The sequence below is a fragment of the Magallana gigas genome, chromosome 1 (assembly GCF_963853765.1).
Source record: "Magallana gigas chromosome 1, xbMagGiga1.1, whole genome shotgun sequence".
Classification (NCBI taxonomy): domain Eukaryota; kingdom Metazoa; phylum Mollusca; class Bivalvia; order Ostreida; family Ostreidae; genus Magallana; species Magallana gigas.
In genome coordinates, this window is record NC_088853.1 from 74,900,046 (window position 1) to 74,918,767 (window position 18,722).

Consider the following 18,722-nt stretch of genomic DNA (forward strand, 5'->3'; position numbering starts at 1 on the left):
ATAATCTTTATAATCAAAGAATCATTTGTATGGTCTTGTTGGCATTCGCTGGATTGTTACGTAGCAGCGAACTCATAAATATCAAGAGATCTGATATTCAATTTTTACCTGATCATATTGAAATATTCATCGAGTCTAGTAAGACTGATATCTACAGAGACGGTACAAGAGTTGTTATAGCAAGAACATTTTCATATATGTGTCCTGTTTCTAATTTTGAATTGTATCTTCGTTTAGCTGGGATTCAAGACGATTCAGAGAAATATGTATTTTGTGCTATTTCGAAATTATGGACTTCACAGTTTGCGGTCAGGTGGAGCGACTGCGTCGGCAGTGAGGGGAATTCCGGACAGGATATTCAAGAGACATGGACGTTGGCGTTCGGAATCTGCTAAGGATGGATATATCCAGGATCCGCTTAGTGAACGTTTAAGTGTTTCCAAAGAACTTGGTTTATAATAGTTGTAATCATGTTGTTTATTGATTATATTGTATTTTTTTGTATTGATTTTTCTGAATATATATGAAGTTGGATTACGTTATTATATCCTATATTAATAGTAGCATTAGTTCCCCGTTCTTTATATTTACATAGCTGCAGCGTGTCGTTGCTAATTCCACACAATGTGTTGTTATTTACTAGTATCATAGTATTCAGCTTTCATTTGGAAAGTAATGAATGGATTTAAAGGAGAACCTCACTTCTGATGGTGTGAATGGTTCCTCTGTGTTGTTGTTGCTTTGTTTTATAGACTGTTCTAACATCAAGTAGTCTATGAGTTCTATGTTTTCTGCAGTGGAAACAGACGGGGAGTCCACAAGGTTCACAGTACTTTGTATAAACATGGCTAGGATGTCTCACACAGATCTCTTGTGTTGGGATGTAGTTGATTTTATCACGGTGTGACACAACATCATGGTCTATTGTTTGGAGATCTTTTACATGTTTCTCTTTACACTGGGGACACAGATCACATGGACATGATACACAATGGTACTCTGTGTCCCCCGGACACTTAGAACAATTATGAGTACTATATGTGGAGCTTGCTGTGTCCATGTCTATATCTTTGAATCACAACCTGTTAAATAAAAATAAAGTGTTTTAGAATTATGTCAACCACATTCTTTCAAAATTATTTTATAATATAATTAATTTATACAATATCATTACATGCATTATATAATATCATTTTGAGTGTAAGGAATATATCAATTTAAACCAGACTTTATTTTGAAATAACAATATATTTTGATTCATAGATAACTAATGGTCTATTATCATCAGATAATAAAAACACTCGACCAAAAGATAATTTTTTTTGGTTAAAACTTTGAAAAAATTCTTTTCGACATTTTCTGCTAAACATTGGTGACTTTCTCCCTCTCTCTTTTTTTCTCTATCTGTGACATGCATACTCTCTCTCTTTCTCCCTCTCCCTCTCTCTATAAATTCACTTTTTAACTTTCTCTCACTCTCTCCCTCTCTCTCTCTACAAAATATGTACTTTCTGTCTCTATTTCTCCTTCCTGAGCAACATGTACTCTTGCTCCCTTTGTCTCACTATCTTTGACCTTATTCATTAAACATTCTCTCTCTCTCTTTCTCCCTCTCTCTCATTCCTTTTTCTTACAACATGTACATGAACTCTAACTCTGTCTCATTAACATGAACTCTCTCTCTCTCTCTCTCTCTGAAATCTGTACTTTATCTTTCTCTCTCTCTCTTTCATTCACTTACAGAGCAACATGTACTCTTGTTTTCACTATCTCTGACATTCTTCATTAAACATCTCTCTCTCTCTCTCCTCTCTCTCTCTCTCTCTCTCTCTCTCTCTCTCTCTCTCTCTCTCTCTCTCTCTCTCTCTCTCTCTGTAACATGCACTGTTTAACATGTACTCGTACTCTCTCTTTCTCTCTTTTTCTCTCTCCAAAATATGTCATCTCTTTTTTTCTCTCTCTTTCTGTCTCTAATTCCCTTTCCTGACCAACATGTACTCTTTCTCTCTTTGTTTTACTATTTGATTTTCTGACATTCTTCTTTGAACATTCTCTCTCTCTCTCCTATCTCTCTCTCTCTCCTTAATATGTACTTTCTCTTTCTTTCTCTATCTCTCTCTCATTCCACTTTCTGATCAACATGTGCTCTTGCTCTCTTAGTCTCTCTATATATCTCTATCTCTGACATTCTTCATTAAACATTCTCTCTCTCTCTCTCTCTCTCTCTCTCTATCTCTTTCTCTTTCTGTGTAACAGTCACTGTTTAACATGTACTCTTGCTCTTTCTCTCACTCTACCACTATCTCTCTCCAAAATATGTACTTTCTCTTTCTCTCTTTTTTCTCTAATTCTCTTTCCTGAACAACATGTATATTGCTCTCTTTGTCTCACTATCTCTGACATTCTTCATTAAGCTATCTCTCTTTCTCTCTCTCTCTCTCTCTCTCTCTCTCTCTCTTAGATATTTAGTATTTTTAGACATTCTCAAGGAAATACACATCTCTTTCTCCCAGTCCAACCCACATATATGCCAGCTTTCTGTGTCTATTTCTCTATCATACAGATGTATGTTCACCCTCTCTCTTTTTCTCTCTCTCTCTCTCTATCTCTCTCTCTCTATCATTTGTTTAACATATACTCTTGCTCTTTTTCTCCTACTCTCTGACTCTCTCTCCAAAATATGTACTTTCTCCCTCTCTCTTTCATTCACTTTTCTAGCGAACATGTACTCTTGCTCTCTCTATCTCTGTTATTCTTCATTATACATTATCTCTCTCTCTCTCAAATGTTTACTATTTTCAGACATTCTCTGTTAAGGAAATAGAAGTGTTCTTTATTCCAGTCTTTCCAACATGTATTCCCCGCCTTTGGGGTATTATTTCCCACTCAATGAGACGTATGTACATACCTCCCCTCTCTCTCTCTCTCTCTCTCTCTCTCTCCATAATATGTACTTTCTGTTTGTTTCTCTTTCTATCTCTCTCTTTGAGTTTTCTGATCAACATGTACTTTTTCTCTCTTTGTCTCACTTTCTCTGACATTCTTCATTAATCTCTCTCACTCCCTCTCTCTCTATCTCTTAGATATTTAGTATTTTCAGACATTTCTCCCAGTCCTACCCACATATATGCCAATTTTCTGTGTCTATTTCTCTATCAAACAGATGTATGTTCTCCCCCCCCCCCTCTCTCTCTCTCTCTCTCTCTCTCTCTCTCTCTCTCTCTCTCTCTCTCTCTCTGACTTTTTCTGCTAAACATGTACTCTTTGTTCCTTTCTCCAACATAACAATGACTTAGTTTTAGGTCTGTTTTAGAGAAGTATATAGGCTTACCCAAAATTTGCATTTTGTCTGATCCTATTGTAACTTTTTTGTGAAATGTGACACTATCTAAACTGAGCTCTCATTCCGATAGATAATGTATAAACTACATGCAAAATGCAGTTTTTTCTTTACCCCAGGTAGAGAACAGACTTTAACTGTTTGTCTAACTAATACTAGACTTTGACCCGTGCGTGCACGGGTTGACATTGCATATCGGACACTTACGAATAGGTACATCGACACAGTTTATTATTGAAATTTGCATAACAAAGCTATAAGCCTACAATAATGGTATTAATTTCACTACACTTTCCTTAGTTTGGTAAATCTAACTGTGTCTCGGGAAAGGCACTCCCCACAGTTAGAATGCCTCCGTTATACCCGTAATGTAGAAGAAAATTGCAGAATCGCTCCGGAACGATTATGGAGAAAGTTAATGAAGTTGCCTTGAAAATAACAGTCAAATTCATCACAACAAACCTTTTTCAGACTGCAAATACCTTTTATCTAAAAAATTTAATCCACAGAATGGAAGAATTCAACACCTTTCCACCAACGTACACGTATTTTCTTTGTAAAACTGGGTCCGTAGGACATTATTCATTTTTACGATAAAACATATTCTATCTTCACTCTAACAAATATAGTGTAACTTTTTCGCATGTAATCAAATATTTTTTGTCATCACGAAGACAAAAGTAATTAAGTACTTACATGTACTTGAAATGTATATTTGTTATTTTATACTTTCTCTCATAAAAAATCATTAATATATATGAACAGAATATATAGCAAAAGTCCAATGAAAATTTACCCGTATATGTATTATCATTTCTGAGTTTATTCATGCAGATGTGATATTGTGGAAACGTAAACTAAAGATCCCGTTAGCGTGAATGTATTGCGCAAGCGCAAGATTGTAAAATCCAAAAAATCCAAGTGATTTCCGGGAATTTTTGAGGAATTTTCGTTGATTATTAATTAGCGAAGCTTAACTGAGAAAAAATAAAAACAAATTGGTAATCTTCAAGTACCAATTATGTTTAAAATATATAAAACAAAAGACAGTATTCTTCCGATTTTTCGGTATTAAAGACAAAAAATTCGAGTCTATTATTTTAATATAGTAGTATAGATGAACTCTCTTTCTCTCTCCTCTCTCTCTCTCTCCTCTCTCTCTCTCTCTCCCCTCTCCCTCTCTCTCTCTCTCTCTCTCTCTCTACCTCTCTCTCTCTCTCTTTCTCTCAGCTAAACTCTTGTACTCTTGCTGCTTTTACTTTTTTAATATATGTAAAATGGGAACTTTCCAAATATGAGGTGATTTATATTAACTACTGGCCTATAATATATTATCGGCTATCCCCCTCACCCTGGCTGATTGTTTAAATCTCTCCCAAGAAGATAATTAAATATCCCTCCCCTGACATTACCACTAGGATATGTTATTCTTGTTTACAGATCAACCATCAAATGGGGATGAGGGCAATAGTTATATTGTCAGTACCTTGGTAAGAAATTGATGCAGTCCTCGACCTAGGCCTTCGGGCAACAGATCTTACTCCAGGACTAACACAATGACTACTGCCCTCATACCCATTTAAAAGATGAATACTATAATGTCTATGAATGACACACGACAACGAACTTGTGATAGCAATGGGTCTCCTGAATAACTCAGGTGACCTAAAAATACAGAGTTTAGCTACACAAACATAGGGATATTACATGAATACTATATAGCTACACAAACATAGTGATATTACATGAATACTATACCACATAAACTCTTTCTTTGCTCCATCAGTCCACTCTTTATTGATACACAAGGAACCTGTAAAGATACCTCAAACTATTATACTGTTATTTTCTTAATACATGTTCAAGTTGCAAAACCTATTGTCTTTTTTTAATAAGTTTACGAGATTGATGCAGAGCAAAATCAATACCACATAAAAACCCTATGTTGAAGACAAGCCAATACAGTGAAGATGAGTTAATACAGTGAAGTCTCCGATTCCCGGTCGTCTCTGATTCCCAGACACTCCTATAAGTTTCATGTCACACTGTAAAGAAGCAGAAAAAACTTTATAAATACACTGATCACTAACAATGGGCCTTTCTGTATTTGATCAGCAAAAAAATATTTGAAGGTAAACATTTAAAGTCCAAGGAACGAATTAGGAATCAACATGATCAAGCGCTTTTGAGATGGAGATTTTCACAGGTCTTTGACATACTACTTTCACTATTTAGCGGTTGATGTAAAAGTTATGGTCGATTTTTAATAGCTGAAAAATATTGCACATGCATTCACTTATATGTCAACAATTGTTCATAACAATAAGTGCTGAATTAAATTTACAATTATCAATAAATCAAACTTAAGGAGTTGCCAAATTGCAGTGTACAATTGGCCCTCCCCCCCCCCTTTTTCCCTTCTTTTGTACAAGGATTGAATTCTTATATGAACTTGACCCTCGATATTTGAACTTGAAATTAATATTTCTTTTTTAAAGAACACCTAACAAAGTGTTACAACCTTTTGTCAGATATTTTTGAAAGTCTGAAACTCTGCCTGCCATTTGACTCCAGACCATGTTTTAGACTACGCCTCCGAATAAAAATTCCAGCTCCAGTTAAACTCTGTAGAACTTTGCGAAAATTCATGGGATTGTTTCTCACACCTAAATCTAATTGCCCTACAAATTTGAAACGAAATGAACCATATTGAAGAAAGTTATCCAATCCAGCGGCATCAAACCATCGTCCCGAGAAACGAAATTTCAACGCTTCGATCTTTGTATCTAATAAATTCATGCTCAAATTTCACTAAATATCTGTTTTTACATTTCTTCCAGTTTGTTTATTTACCGACTTGGCTGAAATACATGACTGGCCTTAATTCAGTTAAGATTTTCCTACTTGTAATCCACAAATGCATGACAGTTAATAGATTTCTAAGCACATGCATTTCAAATCAACAGGAGAATGTGCATCAGTTGAGCCGACGTGACATTCCACACCTTCAAATACCCGCTGGCGACCAGAGTTTGACCTGGCTTGTTTTTTTTCTTAGTCAACGCTATACGGCCACATTGTTTACAAACAGCACTGATTTTATTAATAAACTGATGAACAAATACTGTTCTCTCAACCAATAACTATAGGCGCCTATCTATTCTAAAGGTTTCACAACATTGGGTATCAACTTCAGATGGACAGAAGAACGCTCCATTTCTTCTTTCTATCATCATCCAAATTGACTACACAATTCAACAAATTTTACCTTCTATCAAGTAGCAAGCGAAATATCGTAGTGGCTACACTCTCACCTACAAATCTTGGGGTTCTCGGTTCGATACCCCATTGCAGAAATATTTTTTTTTTCGAATATTGATTTTTCTCTAATTACTCAAAAAACATTGTGTGGTTAACATAGGAATACCGGTAGATGTGCATATTTGCAGGAAGTCCTTATCTGATGATGTTATTTGCAAGTTATTCTCTTTATCAGATTTAACCTAATATTATGAAACTTGTGGCAATTCCCTTGAGTCATTTCTCACATATATTTGAAAACAACCATCGCTGATATTGAAAATTGATTTTTTCTTGGTAAATGGATGAAATGTAACATTCTTATTCACAAAAAGGCATGCCGCCATACATGTGATTTCTTGTTTTCATGACACAATAAGCCTATAATCATATTTAGTGAATATCTTATTTATTCTGGGTTCTAGTCTCCTTTTAACTTTGCTAAAATAGTAAGACCTACAAGGGTGATGTCTGCTCTTAATTAAAATGAAATTCAAACACACCCGGGTACCTTGGGACAGATGGAATTCCATGAAAAATGTTCAAATTTTACATGTTTCTCTACATTTTTGATGCATAATCATATACAATAAAAGGGTAAACATTTGTTGTTTCTTGATCATTTCAAGAGTAATTATTATAGCAGATGTTATTTCAAGGTCAAATGTACATTTACATATCCAACATGTAATGGTAATGGAGACAATTGGAAAGAGGGGGTGGCTTTTTGAATTCTGTAAATATATCTAAAATATAACTTTTGGGTAGGAGGAAACAACTTGAATTGTTTGACATATATATTTTGATAACTGCATTTGTCTACATGTGAATTTTATTTGAAAGAAAAATATGCTGTTTTAAAAAAATTGGGTTATATAAGTCAGGTTGCTTAATGTTATAAAATATTTCATGAAATCGGACAGCAAAATTGCTGCAAATTTATAATTTAAATGATTCAATTGATCAAAACTGTTTTACAGTATCAATTCTTATCTCGGTAATTAACGTAAGCCTATTAATTGTCATCAGGATAGGAAATACCTACTTTCTAAGCCAATTTACTCTAGTGGTAGTCATTTTACAAATTTAAAAGGCAGTTACTCCCCTTGTATATTATAGATCATAAATCATGTAATGACATATATAACCAACAAAATCATCCATTTTACCAAAATATACTACAAATGTACTTATGGTACAAAATCCATTCAAAATTACAGTTCAATTAGAAATCTGAAAATGCCATGTAGTCTTGAAAGTGGCACAGGACAGTTTTTTTAATACATTTCATTGTAGTCGGGGAACGTGTGTCTTCGGAACTCTGTAACTAGAATTTCCTCAGTTCCCATTCAGCACAAATACCTTTAATTTACTCTTCATGAGGCCAATCACTAATTTCTGAAGAAAATTACTAGTCAAAACCTGTAAAATTCTCTACATACTGGATTTTTTGAGATTTTGACCCTTTCATATTTTGCTAATTTTTCATGATTTTTCAGCTTTTTAGACCTCCCCCAGCCAATTCCCTGCAAAGGGTTGACCTTCTGTACCATGTGCATGTTGCACCATCACATATCAGAAACTTACTGGTGTATAGTTTATAATGTCCCATCCCCCTACTTTTCGTGTTATTTACCCTCCCGTCTGTAACTTGCATTTTCACTGTGTAAAGTCAACACAACAGTCATAGCCGCAGGTTTCGCATTTTATTTCTGAATCTCATTTTTATGTACCTAAAATATGGGGCCTACATATTGCATATCAATTTCGACAAGAGACATCCCTCTAACTAATGATAAGGCAAAAAAAAAATATGTGTGTTTCCGGTTTCCCGACCGACCCTATTTTTTATTCCAAATCCAGATTATCAACCGTAATTGGTTTAAACAATAGAGTCTTTACAAATCAGAGTTTAAAAAACGCTTGTAACAATTGAATAGAAAACACCACTTATCAAAGCGTTTTAAAGATTTCTAAGTGCAGATTGACAGCATGGATGAAAGTTATCCTTGGTTATTTTAGCTAAATTATCAATGCAAAAAATAGTTTTTTTAGGGCAGTAATGTGTTCAAAATTAATATAAAGATGTACATGAAAAAAGCAGAAGCAAAGTTTATTTCATATTTCTGGGTGTGGAGACTGCAGACATCTTAAGTCTTTGAATAGGCCTAACAATCATTCACATTATAAATATGATTTTAAAATGCTGCATTTCAGTTGCAAATGAAATTTTAAAAATTAGTCTTAAACCATTAATGATGTATTCATTTTTTTTTTAAATTGTTGAAACGATTTAATTCTAAGGTGGCAGGGGATAGTTTTTTTGGTCGAGGAAATGTGAGGCAGATAGTGCTCATATATGAGATTTAATTTTTCAGTGGATTTTTAAATTTGCTAAAATTGGTTTGCATGCAGGGGACACATGGTCCCAACTCTTGAGAATTTTTAAACATTTCAGAATAAAACAAGTACAACTTACATATAGCACTATAAAGAACAGCCAGGGACGGTCTCAAAATTTTCTGAAAAATTGCCCTTTTTTCACATTTTCACGGGTCCAGAACCACGCTCCAGTCCCGAGCAACTGCCATAAACTACCATAGGATTGGTAGCTTAATGTATACCCATGCAAATAATCACCAATTGATGGGGGGTCAATCACCTTCTTTTCGAGTGACATTTCGTGTTCTGAACCCACCCTACTTTTCAAGCACAAAACCGAAAGTGAAAATTTTGGCCTCAGTTTCGCATTTTTATTCCATATCTAATGAAAAGTGCTACCAGTATTAAAGTGTCATATATCAATGAAATTGACATGAGCTCCTCTATCCACAAAATGAATGCAATAAATATTCTACCAATTTATACCCCTCAAATAACCAGCCAAACCCCAGGTTCTCCCTTTATTTCAAAATTTTGACCGGGTCTTTCCTTCGAAACTATCCCCTGCCACCTTTAACTTTTAGAGTTTGTTTCTCACTAACCAAAACACTTTACAATCAGAAAGTTCATGCAATTCTGAGTAAAACTTTTCAAATTTGGTCTGATTTCATTAAAAAATAAAAAAGTTATGGCTGTTTAAGTATTACCCCATTTCCCGGCTGAATCACCTTAACCTGTTTCTGTAAGGTTTTCAAGATGTATCATGACTTCTTTCAATCCAAAAGACATTTTTTCTTTTAAAATCAGTTATAACAAGAAACCTTTATCCAAATCTGATGTAAAAACATTGAAATATTCACATTTAGTAACAACATATAGGAGAATTCAACTCATATGTATCACCTATCCCCCTGCAAATGGGAATAATAAAAAACACACTATTACTCCTTGCAATCAACCTTTTTGTTTCTAAATGGTATTAACAGGTTTAAAAACTCTATTGGAACATAAAAGCAACTTATCTGGAACACAAAACTTCACTTTCATCTCTTCATAAGGGACAGGTACCTAGAAAATGGCAATCAGGCATCTTACCCGAGGAGTCATTTCCTAAATATGCTGAACGGATGATGATGAAACCTAATTTCTCTGTTTATTCTTTAACCAATAGTAAAAGATCTAGATTTATTTGTTAAAAAGATTGAAATACATGTTTTACACATAAAGAAATACCAAATTTGAACATCATGACCACACCCCCATCATGAGGTCGGAATACATGCAAATGACAAATGGTTAAAAAATGCACACAAATTCAATTTTTCTTGATATATTTTCAATAAAGAAGAAACCAGACATATGTGTTTTGTTTTAAATGGGAGCAATTTTGTGTACCTATGAGATTTTATCAAGAGAAATGTGAAACAAAGGCTATTTTGGGGTTTTTGGTGAAGAAAATTGAAGGGTGGGGGGTGCTTTTTTGACAATCAGACATTTTAAAATTGTTTATAATGACTTAAAATGCAAATATTAACTATTCAAAATTACATGTAATTACATATAATTTACATGTAGCACATGTAAAATATATATTTAGCCATAAAAGCTACTTTTTTCTGTTTTAGCTTGAGAAAGAACAATATTTAGCAATTTCTTATCAAAACTAAGGGTTTAAAACTTCATAAAACTGCATGGCTATCAATTAATTTCAAGAAAATTTAAAGAAAATGGTATAATATTATTCAGTTAATTCAAATTCAACCCTGCATCTTATATCAATAAGAATAAAATGCCTATAAAGGGTTTTAAAATAAGGACAAACCCAAAACGCTAAAAAGTTGCACTTTTTCTATGGACCACCCCCTGTTACATTCTGGCCCCTAAATCTCATCACAGGGTTGAGCAATCATAAAAATTCAGCCAGTTTCCCATTTTACACACATTGAACATCTTTTCTGTTCCCATATTGTTCAATTTCAAGCCTAGTAAAAATTTGACATTTTCTTGAAGGTGGCAGGGGATAGTTTTTTTGGTCGAGGAAATGTGAGGCAGATAGTGCTCATATATGAGATTTAATTTTTCAGTGGATTTTTAAATTTGCTAAAATTGGTTTGCATGCAGGGGACACATGGTCCCAACTCTTGAGAATTTTTAAACATTTCAGAATAAAACAAGTACAACTTACATATAGCACTATAAAGAACAGCCAGGGACGGTCTCAAAATTTTCTGAAAAATTGCCCTTTTTTCACATTTTCACGGGTCCAGAACCACGCTCCAGTCCCGAGCAACTGCCATAAACTACCATAGGATTGGTAGCTTAATGTATACCCATGCAAATAATCACCAATTGATGGGGGGTCAATCACCTTCTTTTCGAGTGACATTTCGTGTTCTGAACCCACCCTACTTTTCAAGCACAAAACCGAAAGTGAAAATTTTGGCCTCAGTTTCGCATTTTTATTCCATATCTGATGAAAAGTGCTACCAGTATTAAAGTGTCATATATCAATGAAATTGACATGAGCTCCTCTATCCACAAAATGAATGCAATAAATATTCTACCAATTTATACCCCTCAAATAACCAGCCAAACCCCAGGTTCTCCCTTTATTTCAAAATTTTGACCGGGTCTTTCCTTCGAAACTATCCCCTGCCACCTAAGGCTCTCGTCTGATCAACCAGAATTTCCTCTGTTTATGAAATCAACACCTACAGTTATGATATTAATGTCTACTGTTACTTTACTGTTAATTCTGTAACAGTTGTCACTATTCACAATTGGTCCACCTGTAAAATACATTTCATTAATGTATAGAAAAATCATATGCTAGGAAAGGAAAAAAACCTGAAAAGCTCATTAAAAAAAAAAAGGCGGCTCACCTACCCTATTTTAATATCTGATGAAATAGGAAACACACATATTTTTTTTTTGGCCTAATCATTAAAACTCATTTCATGAATTTTAGCAACACTAATAAGCCTTCAAGTACAGGAATTCTCAATTTTACAAAAATATTGATGGGTACTTTATCTGAAACTGTCCCTTGCTACCTATTGCTCTTTGATTTTCTCTCCCTCTCTCTCTCTCTCTCTCTCTCTCTCTCTCTCTCATTCACTTTTCTGAGCAACGTGTACTCTGACTTTCTTTTTCTCACTATAACTGACTTTCTCCATTTAACATGACATGTTCTCTCTCCTCTCTCTCTCTCTCTCTCTCTCTCTCCTCTCTCTCTCTCAAATTCTTTGACGTCCGTTGATACCTAAATAACACTATCTTGACAATGATGCAAGGTATGTGCCACAATGGTAGCACTGTAAAACATACTAAAATACATGTCAATTAAATGCTGTTTTTCTTTACTCCAGGTAGAGAACAGACTATAACTTTATCAAAACACAATTCACACCTAATTATCAAATACATGTATATGTATAATGGGAACTTTCAAAACGATATATACTATACATTGATATTGTTTACAGTTCTTAATACCCATGATGGGAATGAGGGCAATAGTTATAGTGTCAGTTCCTTGGTAAGAAATTGATGTCCTCGACTTATGCTCTCGGGCAACAGTCGTTACCGATGGACTATTTAAACACAATGACTACTGCCCTCATACCCACTTAAGAGATATATACCATAATGTCTATGAATGACACACAACAACGAACTTGTGATAGCAATGGGTCTCCTGAATGACTCAGGTGACCTAAAAATACAGAGTTTAGCTACATAATACATGTAATAGTAACAATACATGACTACTATACCACATATATTCTTTCTTTAGTCAATTAGTTTACTGCATCCCATTACACCAGGAACCTGTAAAGAGACCACAAAATATTACAAACTGGTATATTCTAAATAAATATTTCAGTGACAATATCATATTAACTTCCAGCTTAGATACATGTACATGTAAGTAATAAAGGTCAATATTGATTCATGAATGTATTTAAATAAACATTTAAATTGATGTTGTCCTCAAGTTCAACAGAAATATAACATGCACATAGAGGTTTAATATCCTACGAAAATGCTTTAATGAATCGAAACATTAATTTACATGTATCTATTCAGAAATTCAACCTTGCGCAATACAGCCCACCAGTTTACAATAATTCACATAATAGAGAGGTTAAGCATTTGAACATGTACGTGTACGAGTACGTGTAATTAGGGGAATCCCCTAGTTATATGTGTATTTCGTCATAATTTCTGCATACCGCGTAAATGTACAAGTTGTACAAAACGTGTAGAATCAAAAGTACACGTAGGTGAAAACTTGTAGCATTTTTAAATAAAAATATGGACTTTGTGTTTATCAAGCATTGTTTTAATTAAAGCAGACGATAAATTGAGGACGACCGTGGTTTTGGTTTCATCAAATTCACAGAATAATTTAAAAAACAGTGAGAGTAAACTGAACATGTTGAAAATATTAAATCTTATGATTTTACATGTTCGCTTACACGTACAGATAATTAGACATACCCTAAAGTTAAGTACGTGTACGTGTAAACATACTTGTAGCTCCACACGTACCCGTAGACGTACACGTTCAAATGCTTAACCTCTCTAATATTTTACACTTTAATGGACATTTAGTAATTATTTACTTTATTTTTTTCAAACTGTCTACGTATATAATGAAAGCCAACATTGATTCATGTATTTTCATAAACGTTTAGTCTGTCAACTTAAAGATTGAATTGTACTAATATTTTAGACTAATGAGATCTAAAATCACATTGGCCGGTGAACAAAATTTTCAAAAGAAGAATCCTTTTTTTCATTTATTTATCTTTTAAACATCAGTGGGGCCAATTTTACATCAAGGGGTCTGGGGGTCACCCAAGGTCACCAGTGGGTCCAGGGCAGAGTGGTTCTGTCTGATGATTGGTCACTCTGAAATCACTGAGATCTACATGTACCGGTACATGTTGTTTGTTGACATAAAACAACTCCCCAAAGTTTTTACAATTTTAGGGGCCCCTAACAACAATTTTATCTGACACCAGTACACATTAATTTACTTCAAGAATGATTTAATACCAGAACACTGGCCCAAAGGTAACAGGAATTATGTAGCCTGATGACCATATTTGTCTTTTCTTCCTCTCATCCACTGTATCTATGTAAAACACAAATAAAAACTTACCCGTAGTCATTTGTACAAAGTTGGTTTGGAGAAAATTCGAGACTTTCCGTTCCGTGTTCGCTGGCATAAATAATTCCACAGGTAGACCCCATTGTACAATATAAACAGCATTTGAACAAACTTGTACTTTCATTTCTTACACGGGGAACCATTATCGACCTAAATGGGTAAAAGTATCCTTCATTTTGCTGCCTCTGATCTATCGTCTGTTCGATATACGTCACAGTGATGCTTATCGTTTCGGCATCCTATAGTTTCGACCCCAAGTCGTTTTGGTCCCACGGTTTCGCCTCAGAAAATGAATCATTCAAAAATAAAAAGCTATTGGAATATTTAATTATAAATGTATTTATCATCAACATAGTTTTCTTAATCATTTAATCTCATTTATATTTCAGTTATTTACCGGTATATGCTCAAAGAAAACTTTTTTATGTGTTTGCGGGGAAGAGGGGGGGGGGGGGGGGGGGGGTGAATACGACATCATGAATAACATGAAAATTTCAAACCTAGTGGAAGAAGAAGATGTGGTGGATCCAGGAATTTACGGAGTGGTTGAGGTGGATCCAGTCCAGGAATTTCTGTACAGTGGGTGTGATGGTGGATCTACTTCTGTAACACAAAAATGTCATGTATAAATAGATGGAACTCATGCCACAGATGACTTCTAAAGCAATCCTATATGTCTATATATTTCTAAGTAACATTAGTCAGAATTTGTTTTGATATTTTTAAGACCTCTCATATTTTATCTTCTTTCCCAGAAGCAGATGTACTCTGTGACTTGTTTACAATGTTTAAGAAGTTTCATCAATTCACCGGAAATCGTGTTTATTTCAGCAGCACAAACATCGCACTTGTTGAACTGAAGTCACTAAACAACATGTCATGAATAGTCGGCATATGCACTTCAATCAAATCAAATTATAAACGTAAACTTGAATGAAATTAGAAATCTGACCGTCATTGCCATTATTTAGAGATATTAAAGAAACAATAAACATTTGCGACAATTACCATGCATACGCCGATCATGAAACCTTTTTTCCAGGGAGGGGGGGGGGGGGTGGGTGTTTCAAAGGATAATTGTGTTTGCCGGGGGGGGGGGGGGGGTCCGAGACATTTTTGCGATAATTTATTAAATTTTCATTTTTCTGTGGGGGGGGGGGGAGCTGTCTAGATCCGCGCATGCCATGATATATAGATAGACTATGCGATGAATCTTATAATCTTAAAAAAGAGTTTCTTTTCCCTAGACCGTTTTCCTATTTTACAAATAATACACACAAATAGAGAGCATTGATAGAAAGATAAAGAGGGCACGGAGATATAATAAACGTGTGTAATCAATCAATCTGTTTGAATATATGGGACTGAGAAGGGGTTCGATGAAACATATCACCGATATTATTTCTATTACACTTTGATAAAGTATGTATTAATCAAATAAATTGGCCTATTTTTTGTCAAAACCAAGTGGCATGCACGGAACTAGATTTTTTTTAGAAAGGGGGGGGGGTATTTGTTTGCCGGGTTTGGGTACATGTAGGTTGGAGGTTGACTAAGGGGAAGGGGAGGAAACTTCAAGATGCTGATTCCGTGCTTTGAGTGTTTTAAAATATGAGGATTTTTTTTAAGTAAAATCAAAATAGGGTGCTAGCTGTAACTGAGAATGTAACGCCATATTTCTTGATTTGTACACATTTCATTAAAAAAGGCTACCTGCATTATACGTAAAATAAAGCCCAGATCCTATTGGTATTTGTAAGCGGAGTATGATGTACCTTAATCAGCTGTCGACCTAGATAGTGGTCACTCTTTGAGCTGTGGAGGTTCGGTATCGTGCCAGCGCCGACCATGACACGACATTCACTTTAGATATATTTATTTTTATTACCTAATCAAAGGGATTTTGTTGTTTTATTACAAATTAAATATTTGCGTCTATTTTGAACTGCCGGTCAATAGACTGCGATCTATTAGACCGCCGGTCAATAGACCTCGATCTATTGAACCGCCGGTCAATAGACTGCGATCTATTGGACCGGCAACGTATTTCAGAACGCGGGTATGTTAATGTTATATCCTTTCGATAGTTCTCAGGGAATGTATATTCCTTTACATAGACGCTATTTTTAGTACTTGGTGAAACCAAATACAATGTTATCAAAATGGAGTATCAAATAATCAACAGGTGTAAAGCTTTATATGAGGTAAAAGACTAATGAAAATCTAATGGGTTAAAGACTCCCCCTTCTTTGAGTAAACTAATATTAAATTGAGATGTTGTAATGCATGCAACAGGCTTTGTGCATGTAAAAGATGGAAAAAAAATCTGAGTATATTGAATAATGGCACGAAAACCATCTGCAATATGCAAATTGTAAACCCCGAAAACTAAAAAAGGAATTAGGTAATAAAACAATTATTTAATGCTTGAACAGTCAATAGACCAGAATTTTTTCCCTTGATGCAGGGAACAGCTCAGTATGATCTATTGCCCTCGGCCGTTGGCCTCGGGCAATAGATCATACTGAGCTGTTCCCTGCACCTCGGGAAAAATATTCTGGTCTATTGACTGCTCAAGCATTAAATAATTGTATAATATAACATGTATCATTGTATTATCATATCATTATATATGTGTTGTAATTCATTTATATAAGCATGCACTGGAATCGCGCCATCATTTATAGATCTACATACTGGTCACCCGAGATCCCTGTCTTTGAGCATTGTAAGGGCGGTCTTTATCGTGCCAACGCCTACCATGACACGACCTACTCTTCAACCAACAAAGCTTAAAGACCCGTAGCATCAAATGGTGGGGGGGGGGTGGGGGGGGGGGCTACCCCCATCCCCTTCCCCATTTTTTTAAGCGGAAACTTTTCTTAGATCTACATTAGTAAAAAACAAAGGATAACAATTTCAATGGAAATCTCATCCCCCTAGTTATTTTTTATAGAAGTAAGCCCCTATGTAAAAAATAATAGGAGGTACAGTAATTCAATGAGAATACCAGTAATACCGTGACTACGATCATGTAACAGTGTTTTGCATGTCTAGAATTGTTTGTAGGTCTGTCCTCCTCCCTGACTCTCAAAAACGATCCTACGTGCCTGGGTCAAGGAAGACCGTGTCCGACATCTCTTGGAGTGTCACTGTATGTACTACATGTAGTTGAAAGCTATTTATCTACATGTTGACTGCGATGTCATGACTCCGTGTAAAAAGGGAGATAACTCAAACTATTAACCTTTTTAGTTAGATAAACCTAACGCGCCTCTCTGTCTCTCTCTGTCTCTCTCTCTCTGTCTCTCTCTGTCTCTGTCTGTCTGTCTCTGTCTCTGTCTGTCTGTCTGTCTCTCTCTCTCTCTCTCTCTCTCTCTCTCTCTCTCTCTCTCTCTCTCTCTCTCTCTCTCTCTCTCTCTCTCTCTCTCTCTCTCTCTCTCTCTCTCTCTCTGCCAATATTCATATACCCGTAGTTCAGTGTTACGGTGTTGGTAACCTCAACCCCAACCTCAACATGTTTACGTATAATGAAATAACCAGCGGATGCTGAAGGAGGGTATGCTACAGTGTATATATACTACGATCTCATATTGATAGGGTTTTGTTTATAAAAAATATGTTACGGTCCGCTATGCGACATTCTTCTAGATAGTACCTGCAGATTTGTAGCCCCAAGTTTCAGGTACGTAACACCGGGGGGGGGGGGGGGGGGGGAGGGGGGTGAAGGGAGGGAGTTTTTTTTTTTTACCTCTTTAGTGCAGTAAAGATTTGACTTAATTTTACATACAAAAAATTGATTTAGCATCTAAAAATCTTGACAAGCAAAATAAAAAAGGCGACTTTCAAAAATCCCGAAAGTCCTAATTCCGGGGGGAGGGGGGGGGGGATACATTAAACGTCAAACAATAAATGTGCACGACTAAAGTCCGATAACTCCATTACCGGCATTTAATAATTATTGCTTTGTGACGTTTGTCGATTCTAAATAATAGCTATTGTTCAATGTTTTACCCGGTATTTCTTTTTAATCCATAACTGGTATTTTTTTTTAAATTCATAACTAGGGTATATCTGATGAACATATGTAATAAAATATAAATTTCCCAAATAATTATTTTTGTTTCTTCATCGGCGCCCTCAACAGGCGAATACTAATTATTTGAAACATTCTTCCACAGGTACGTGCAATTTAATTATTTCATGTACTTAGTTCCAGACATAACTTTGAGTCTATCAAAGATGGCAGCACCCCCCCCCCACCCCTTTGTCCCTTGTGATCTATATGTGTCCTTAACAACTACCGAACATTTTTACCGGATTGGAAATCTCAGGTGATGACGGGGCTTAATTTTTACAGGTGTGAAAGCCCGCAGGACGTTCTACCTGCAGTCATGTGCAACGAGTACACATTTATAGACTGGAATGAAAAAATACTTAAAATTGATATTAGTTTAAAATATTACATTGTTCTATATGTCTATATGGAGGGACTTCATACGGATATGAACCCAAGCAAAC

General features: G+C 35.3%; 2 protein-coding genes across 10 annotated transcripts in view; one reads left to right on the forward strand and one right to left on the reverse strand.

The window, feature by feature from the left end:
* Positions 1-18,722, forward strand: part of LOC117687479 (uncharacterized) — a 307,604-nt gene that overhangs the window by 247,275 nt on the left and 41,607 nt on the right. The window lies entirely within an intron of this gene.
* The window catches only part of LOC109618161 (uncharacterized), a 451,180-nt gene that overhangs the window by 114,550 nt on the left and 317,908 nt on the right, over positions 1-18,722 (reverse strand). The gene's annotated exons all lie outside the window — the stretch shown is intronic.